Source organism: Rissa tridactyla, chromosome 10, assembly GCF_028500815.1.
Source record: "Rissa tridactyla isolate bRisTri1 chromosome 10, bRisTri1.patW.cur.20221130, whole genome shotgun sequence".
Taxonomy (NCBI): domain Eukaryota; kingdom Metazoa; phylum Chordata; class Aves; order Charadriiformes; family Laridae; genus Rissa; species Rissa tridactyla.
The window spans coordinates 3,088,429-3,095,941 of record NC_071475.1 but is presented as its reverse complement, the minus strand read 5'-3'; positions in this window follow the sequence as shown (position 1 = coordinate 3,095,941).

The window sequence follows — 7,513 nt, the reverse complement described above, 5'->3', positions numbered from 1 at the left end:
TATTAATAACCTAAACATTACGTATTAAAGACCTATGAGTGACACAAGATGACAAAAAGCTGTATTTTTCCAATATACACAAGCACACATTTAATAACCTTCTATTGCATCTCAGCTAGGCCTTCTCTCTGATGGTTCCCATGGCAACTGAGATAAAAAAGCAGCCATTTTCCATATCTCTATGAAAGTCTATTATATTGCAGGATTAGTTCATCTTCTGCTAAGGTCAAACACAAAGTCATACAACCTGAAATATTTAGAATCCATGTACATTCATTTTTTTATATGCCCTTTCATTTTCCACAAAAGACTGGGCTCCTCTGAGGTTTTATTCCCCAGAAAATGCTAAGCAAAGCAATAAAAAAATCATGATTAGCAGCTGATGAAAAGTTCAATTGTTTTTCCCCCCCCTCCAGTTTTTTTTTTTTTCCCCCTTTAAAAAAAAAAAAAAAAAACCCGCACTATTGTTGGGCAGATAGTGCCTTCCCCATTTATCTCTATCAGCAGCCGTGATTGCAGCCGATACCGGCCGCCTAATTGGGCTGGGAGCAATTTGCAGGCGGACGGCGTCACCTTCTGGCTACGGCGGGTGAGACAGCGGCGGTGCAGGGTCAGGCCGGGGGTTGGGGCCGGGGGGGGGGATGCTGGAGCCGCCCCTCCGCCCCCTTTTAGCATCCCCCATCCCGCAAACCGGCGGGCGAGGACCGAGGTCGGGGTGTGCCCGGGCGGCTCCGCGGGGTTCCCAACGGGAGACACCCCGGGGCGGGGGAGCAGCTACGGGATGGTACCACGCAGCTCTGCGCCGCTTCGTAAAAATTAATATAATTTTGTTACGGTCTTGCAAACAGTTCGAGAGTCTGTAGCTGCTTATTCCCGCCGTGATTAGCCGTTTTTATTTATTAGTTGTGTCGTGATGAGGTGCTCAAAGCCTTTCATCCGCAAGTTTGAGCTGTGGCACGCTTGCAAAGAAAAAAAAAAAAAGTATTGAACACATCCGAGTCGCTCCCGCGAGCCCTGGGCTGCGGCGTGGCGTGGGGAGGGAAAGCAAAGTCACTTTTCTTTCTTTATGAAGGAGTTGGCAACGTAATTCAGCCGAGTCTTGGTGCCACCTAGAAATGCAATAAAGTAAAACCCGGGCAGCCTTCAGACAGTTTGAACGCTGACAAACGTGTTATCGCCCATGACATGAAGAACTATGGCTCGCTCTTTTTCCAAGGTCACTCCTGAAAAACCTGGAAAATGAGGGACAGAATTTGTGCGTGTGGCCGCCCACACTTGTGGCTTTGTTCACGGGTACCTGCTGCAATGTGACATTTATTCCAGCCCCTTTTAATGTGGAAAAATAGAGGCTCTGGAAATAAGTGCAAAAGAGGAGAAGCTCGCGGGTGGCAGAAAGATTGAAGAATTTTATTTTTTTTTCTTTCTTTTCCCCATCCCTCCTTTCCCCGGGGGCCCCATAGGGATGTTCCTGGGGCCCCGGCCATGCTGCCGGAGCAGCCCGGGGTGGGCCAGGTGGAGGGGTTAGCAGAGATGGTGTATCCCAGGCTATGCCTGGAGATGACCCGCACCTGCTGCGGAGAGGTGGAGTCGGGGATAGGAACCAGAGTGGGCAAAGCCAAATCCCGGCCCTGAGCCTCCGTCCCCCTCTGCCTCAGCTTCCCCCAGCCCGGGTGGGTGGCGCAGGACGCACACCCGCACGGCGTTGCCAGCGGTCGGCACGTACCCGAAGGGGTTTTTAATAAGCTGTTTGCAGGTAGGCGTTGTTGCGCGGCAGTGGCCACCTCCCGAAAGCAGGCAGCGGCCCTTGCTCTCGGTGGCATGCCTGGGAGGGGGGTGCCAGGGCGGCTTCCCCACCTGGGGACCCCCTTCACCTGGGGCACCTGCGCACCCATAAAAGCCCACACCTGCCTGCTTCCCCCCTCCCTTTCCAGCTCTGCTTCCTTCTGCTCCTTTCAGTGGAGGGCAGACACTTGCATTTCTAGGGCTGATGCAAGGCTATGTATTTTTAAGCCTTAGAGCCTGTGACTTGGAGGTATTTTTATTTTTAAATTATTATTATTTTTTAAAAAAAGTTTGTAACATTTCTGATCTTAGGGCTTGTAGTAAAGGGAAGAGGCCTGAAAGCATGCCCTGAGCCTGAAGTTTGAAGAGGAGTACGTAGCATCACCAAACATCGGTAATTTTCTGGTTTAAGTCTTGTGATTTCTTTTCTTCCCTACTTCATCCTTGTCACCCTGGGCAGCAGCTGGTGTGGTGTTTGCGCACCTGGGGTCTGCAGCCTTGAGAAAGCCTCTGGAAATCTGGGAATTACTGTGCTCTCCAGCTAAAAAACGGTTGTTCCCCTGCCTACAGCGCTAGAACCCTCTTCTTGCGGGGGTGGTCTTGGGCTTCTCTCGTAGCCCTGGCTTTCTTGTGAAATCTGCTGCTGGGGGGTAGGTGGTGGCTGAGCTGCCCCGGTGCTGGCAGCGTGGGTGCTACGGGGTGGGGGGCTGTGACAGAGCTCACCGCGAGGGTCCCTGCCCTCCGGCAAGTCGGGATGTTTGTGTGCTAGTGCCTGTCGAGGCTGCCGGGAACGCCGCGGAGCTGCGCTGGGTGCCGTTCAAACCCAGCACGGAGCAAAAATGGGGAGAAAAAAAAACCCAAACCAACCCAAGTCCCCTTTGGGCTGCAAATATTTAGATTATTTCCAGTGGCCGGTTAGTGCTGGGGGAAGCCTGGAGGCATGTGGGGCTGCTGTCATGTGGCTTTTTGCTGGAGCAGGGTGGCCGCTCGTGCCTGGGAGGAAGGGGCTCCTTCCAGCCCCAGGGGCTCGGGGGGGGGAGGCGGTGCCACCGAGGGGATGCTTTCTGCTCCCCCTTCCCGGCGAGCCCGGCGCCGTGTGGTTTGGGATTCAGGGCAGTGGCGAAATGCCCCAGTTTGGCCCCCGGTTGTTTTTCTGTCTCCGGGTGACATCTGGTGCGTTGCTGCGAGTTCCCAGAAAGAGGCCCTGGTGGAGGATGTCAGGGTAGGAAGAAAGGAGCTGACCTTGCTATTAAAAGGCAAGAGAAATGGAAATGTTTCAGGCTGTTTCTAGCAGACGTCTCTGGGAAGAAAATCTCCGAGCTCTGCTCCATCAGGCCCCGGTGGGCAGCTTTTTTCCTGCTAATTGTTCGCTTGATCCCTTGCTGGAGATGCTTAATTTATCCTCGCCCCCGTTGCCGCGTCTGAAAAGATCTTGTGGAGTTTGAGAAGGATTTTAGTCCTCTTGATCCCTCAAGACTTTGTACGCTCCTGGTCTTACAGTGACGCCAGCAGCCCCACGTGCTCAGATCGAAGATGCTCATCTCAAGCGGGAAGAGATCCTGCTCTGAGTCTGGAGCAATCCCACTGAATCCAGCCCAGCGTTCCCAGCAGGACCTCTTTAAAGAAGGAATTTCTTGCAAATCTCTGATCCCTGCTTTGAGCAGGGTCCCGTGGAGGAAGGAAACCTTGCCATCGCATGGCTGCTCCTCGTGATGGGGGAGAAGTGGAGTAATTATCGAGATTAGTGAGAATAAGCTTTGCTTACAGCTTGAGATGAATGAGTGTTTTAAACCCTCTTGGCTTTTTGGCTGAGATCAAATGTGGCATCAGTTTAACATCTGTATCCTTTATCTGGGGAGTGGGAAGACTAACCTTTCTTGACGCAGGGCATGAACTTGATTTAAAAGGGCTCTCCTTCAATTTTTATTTTTTTTTTCCTCCCCCCCCGGTGCCGTGCGATCCTGCTCGGTGATACCGCGGGGGGCAGGGGCTGCTTCGCCTGCCTGGAAGGGAAGGGGAGGAGGAGGAGGGCATGGGAGGCTGTGCTGGATATTTGGAGAATGATGAGAGCAGCCCGTGTGAAACGTGGCTGGGGGTGGATCTGTGCTTGAGGACAGTGCGGGCGCGGTGACAGCGCGGTGACAGCAGGCAGCCATTGGCATTGAGATGTACGGATAGTCCCCGCCGGCCGCAGGGCCACCGGCTCTCCCGGTTCAGTGTCCTCCGAGCTGCTGCCTGCTGAGCTGCGGCTGACAGCGTATCTCGGAAAACCCGAGCGATATATCTGCTGCGAAGGCATAAATCATCCCAGGTGCTGTCTACCTGCGCCCCAACGCTCCTCCTGTGCCACGCGCTGCTGCTCCTGCTTTGTCCCGGGAAGCGCAGGGCCGGGAGCGAGCTGACAGCCGGCATTCGCCCAGCGTGGGTGGCAGAGGCGCTTGGTAGCAGCCACCGGAGCTAATGATTTAAATGATTAGCGCGAGGAGCACAGGCGGCTGCTATTGACTCCAGCCAAGGTGCTCCCGTTGTTCAGGTTGCTGTTTTCCAGCCTCTGCCTGTGGAGACACCCCGGTGCTGCCAACAGCCGCCTCGCTGGGGCCGTGGTGATGAGGCACTTGCCTGAAGCCGTGGGCACAGAGCAGGGGTGGCCGAAGGCTCTCTGAGCTCTGCCTTCAAAAGCTTTTTGGTGATGAAAGTGGCTGTTTTCCTTGGGACAGGAGCACCTGGCTCGGCTTGTTGAACATCAGCTTCTCTCACCTGCCACGGCTCTGGGGTGCCAAGCATGGGTGGGCTAGTGGCCTGTGATGCCATGGTGGTGGCCGAGGCTGGTGTGCCCCAAACTGGGAAGATTGGCATGGCTGTGCCCAGTGCAGGAGCTCGGGGATGGGCTCTCCTGCAGGTTACCGCATCCTCAGCACATTTACTCTGTACTGGGCTGAAGGCACCAGCTTCAGCTTCCCCATTGCCTCCTCTTGGCATGTTGCTCTTGGTCTGTTCTTACAGTCCTTAATGGCGACAAGCCATTTGCTGAGGCAAAAGAGCACCAAATAACTTTGTTTTCCACCCAACAGAGGGGAGGTGCTATCTAAAAAAGCCCAGGAGCCTTTCATTCCCTCAGGGGCCAGGCCTGGGGCTTGTTTGAATAAATCATAGAATTATAGAATGGTTTGGGTTAGAAGGGACCTTAAAGATCACCTAGTTCCAACCCCCTGCCATGGGCAGGGACACCTCCCACTAGACCAGGCTGCTCAAAGCCCCATCCAGCCTGGCCTTGAACCCCTCCAGGGATGGGGCAGCCACATCTGGGGAACCTGGGCCAGGGGCTCACCAAAAGAATTCACAGTAAAGAAATCAGCCTGGGCTGGCTCTGCCCGTCCTTGCGAGGTGAGCCCCGTGCGTGTTGGAAGGAGGTTTTGTTTGCTGGGCCAGGGAAAGTGAAACACAACCTGGGAGCAGGGCTTGAGCCCAGCGCATCGCCGCGCTCTGGCGAGTGGCACACAGAGTGGCAGAGCCACGTCCTGCACCCCTGGTCCTCAGAGCCCCCCGCGCATCCCAGCAGCCCCTCGAAGCGTGTTGCTCCATCCCCGCATGGGTGGATGCGATGCTTGTACCTGAGGGTCTCCAGGAAGGTCCTCTCCTCTTCGGAGACCGAGACAGCCGATGCCGGGAGGCAGAGCGGGTCGCGTTTGACTACTGCAGGCTCTTAAGCCCCACTGGAGCATCTGGTCGAGCCACTGCTGGGGACAGGATATTGCAGCGGGGGATGCTGGAGCTGGTCCACCAGCCGGTTCCCGTGCTGCGTGGACGTGTAATGCACACCGGCACGGCGTATACGGCGCGGAGTGCGCGACTCCGGGTGCAGTATTTACTTAGGTGTTGAAGGTGAAATGAATCTCTGCCGTTTCCCTCTGGGCTGAATCCTTACCGGCTCCCCCAGCTGAAAGCCAACACTGCTTCTCCGGAGCACGGGAGCCTCCCCCCGGCAAAGTGAGTGGATGTTTCCCAGACTTTAGGAGGAAAAACCCTTTCCCCCTCCACCCCCTTAATTGAAACGCTCACTCCCCCTTACTCATCTTCCCACTCGCTTTTGCCTTCATTTGCAAAGACTGGTCGGGCTGCTGCCGCTCTGCCCCTTTCCCTTGTTTTTCCCGGCTGTTTTGGAACCCAGTGGGTGGCTCGGGACAGAAACCTGCCCAGCCCACAGAAGCCATAGAAATGCTGCCTGTGGGGCTGTTAAAAGCAAGGTTTTTCTTTGCCAGAACCCAAAATAGTAATTTCCAGTGCAACAGGCGCGTCGGTACCAAGTCAGGCCAGCGCAGTAACTGCACATCCTTCTGGATGGTGATGTCCTGGAGGAGGCAGAAGGGCTGCTGCTCTTCCATACAGTGCGCAGGTGAACCGGGAGCAACCACACTGGGATTGGTGGGGCTACTGGGAGCATCCCTCGAGGCAGCGCTTTCCTTAACCCCTTGATCTCAACCCCTGCCTGCTGGGCTATTCTCAAGGCTCCTAAACAAAGCCCATCCTTCATTTGGTAACGTGGTTGCACTTTTTTTTTTTTTTTTTTTTTGACGAATGGATGGATTTCTTCATAAATCACTTCCCCCCCCCCCCACCAAATTAAGAGGGGAGAGAAGGGGAGGAAGGGAAACCCCCAAGCCCTCGTCTTGGTGGCTTGTCATGCCTGCCTTTAATTGACAGACCTTGTTATTAATGTTTTCCAGCCGCCTCTCATCCAGGGCTCAAACCTCCCTCTTAAAGCCCTGTCATGTTAAAAATTGACGTGTGTTGACTTTGGCCTGGGAGAAGCTGGGCCCTGGCTGTAGGTAGGAACTGCATGTGTTTAGTCTGGCTTACGTTTTATTTTCCCCTTTCATCAAATTAGTTCAGCTGTATTTTTTTTCTGCAGGAAAGAAAAGAAAAGAAAAACTGTTTGACAATCCGAGGCTCTGGGTTAGGATTGCAGCATCGCGTTAAAACAACAAAAAATAGCCTACAAATGTGGGCTGTGGCGGGACGAGGGGAGACGGAGTCACCAGAGCAAGGACGGGAAAAGCTGCTGCAGGTAAACACTAGCTCCGAAGAGACGCACAGGGATTCCTCCCGCAACCCCACAGCCCCAGCTGTTCCTTTGTTTGATTTATTCCAGGCCGGGTACTTGCATACCAGTTCGGTACCTTGCTAAAATTACCGCTGTCCTGCCCCGCATCAGGTTTTTCCACCCCCCGCCCCGGCTCCTAGTTCCTCCCGTGCAGCAGCCTGGCAGCCGGTACCCGAGTGCTCCATCCCAAAGCTCAGCCAGGGATGTGCTGCGAGTCCGACAGGGTGAGCACGGGGCTCAAACGGAGCTGGAAAGCCAAGAAAATCCTGATTCTTGTCCACCGAGTGTCTGGAATCAGGAGCTACGTGATGCTTTTCATTGGGAATCGCAGTTAAGATCCAAACTGCATCCATCAGGGATGCTCCTGCCCATGAAAATGAAGTAAAGGAGTTCCCGCATCCATCCTGCTCCTGCTGTCCCAGGGTTTTACCGGCACCTTAGTGCCTCGCTGTGGGAGGCATCTGTCCCATCCCAGCGCAATTTCCCAGGTACTTCAGGGTTAAATGCACCTGAAATGTCAGTGGGGTCCATTGAACATATGGGAGGGCTCCCCAGCCCCAAGTCACTGAGGACCAGGGAAGTGCCAGCTGCTGGTTTGGTGCCAAATGGAAAGAAATAGCTGAAGCCTCA